The sequence below is a fragment of the Solanum pennellii genome, chromosome 3 (genome assembly GCF_001406875.1).
Source record: "Solanum pennellii chromosome 3, SPENNV200".
Lineage (NCBI taxonomy): Eukaryota > Viridiplantae > Streptophyta > Magnoliopsida > Solanales > Solanaceae > Solanum > Solanum pennellii.
The window spans coordinates 9,709,706-9,711,320 of record NC_028639.1 but is presented as its reverse complement, the minus strand read 5'-3'; the positions used below and the strand labels follow the sequence as shown (position 1 = coordinate 9,711,320).

The window sequence follows — 1,615 nt, the reverse complement described above, 5'->3', positions numbered from 1 at the left end:
TCAGGTATTGTCTCTGCCATGGGCGGCCATTCGCTCTTTTAATCCCCTCTTATTGGCTCGCAGCCTCAAGGGAGAATCGAACCCGTGACCTATGGCTCCTTTACATCCCTCCCAAGGAGATCGCCTCTTACCAATTGAGCTGCAGATCAATTGGTAAGAGGCGATCTCCTTGGGAGGGATGTAAAGGAGCCATAGGTCACGGGTTCGATTCTCCCTTGAGGCTGCGAGCCAATAAGAGGGGATTAAAAGAGCGAATGGCCGCCCATGGCAGAGACAATACCTGAGTATGTGGATCCCGAGGGGGTTGTCACATTGTAGCTGTATTTGAACTTCCAAATAATTTTTTTCTAATATCTATACATTTAAAATAATGGAAAGATATGTTCTTAAAAAATATTAGCAATAATCTAACATGAATTTAATCGTTTGTCTTTATCACATAACTCAAGAACCTTAATGAATTAATTATTCACGAAATAATAAATCATTATTTCTTTAATCAACATTAAAAGGAAAACAACGAAGAACATAAGAATATATATGCAAAGGCATTTCGTAATAAAAAGAAACATTTAAGTTTCATAGTTTATACAATTGTGAAATATATCTTAGGAGAAAATTTAAAATTTGTTAACATAATTAAAAAAATAAACTATGCTTGAACATGAAAGCATTTATAATTTTAGAACTTGCATAATGAATTTCTTCAATTGATAAGTGAAAAACTTCATATCTATGTAAAAATAGATAATATGTAAGTTTATATATAATACTTTTAAGTTATAGAATTTAATATAGAGTATCAATACATGAATTTTTGGAGCTGAGTACAATAATTATTTTCTGCACAATGAATATAAGTATTATATGTGTATAAATTCAATCTAACCAGAGACTATAACTTTGCAGAAACATAAACAACAGAGTTTAAAATATGTACTCAAAAATAACAATTAATATCATAAGCATAAAATAATGAGTGTAAAAGAACATACCAGGATATGTAAAAATAAAATGAAATATAAAGGAAAAAATCTAGTCCACTTAATGCACAATGTTCCCTTTAAGAAAATCACCCCTCCAATACAAGAGGTTTAAAGAATTAGATCCTCTCAAGATGGAACGATTTTATTCACCAACTTATTGTAAAAAAAAAATGGTGTTAGTAAGTCATTCAACACGAGCAAAGTAGACGAATATTTAATTTTGCACAAGTAATAGAAGAAGATCATAATTTTTGTTGTTTAAAATGAGAGAATTCTCACTATTTATAAACAACAAAGGGTAGTGTGAACAAATCTTTATTGTGTCTTATCATAAAGGTTACAACTATTTGAAAAAGTTACAACCCTTCGAAAAGTTCACAACCTTTCATAAAAGTCACAATTTTTCATTAAGTCACGACTCTTTATTAAAGTTGCAACTTTTCATAAAAGTCACAACTTTTGATAAAAGTCACAACTTTTCATTAAAGTCATAACTTTTGATAAAAGTCACAACTTTTCATTAAAGTCGCAACATTCAATAAAAGTAACATATTTTCATTAAAGTCGCAACATTCAATAAAAGTCACATATTTTCATAAATATATATATATATATATATATATATATAT

The 1,615-nt window shown here is 29.4% G+C and overlaps 1 long non-coding RNA gene across 1 annotated transcript in view; it reads left to right on the top strand.

Annotated features, from left to right (window-relative positions):
* The window catches only part of LOC114076336, a 13,544-nt gene extending 13,232 nt beyond the window's left edge, over nucleotides 1-312 (top strand). Inside the window, exon 2 of the long non-coding RNA XR_003577151.1 lies at nucleotides 5-312. This is a non-coding gene — a long non-coding RNA (uncharacterized LOC114076336). The remainder of the gene's footprint in view (nucleotides 1-4) is intronic.
* The last annotated feature ends 1,303 nt before the right edge of the window (nucleotides 313-1,615 follow it).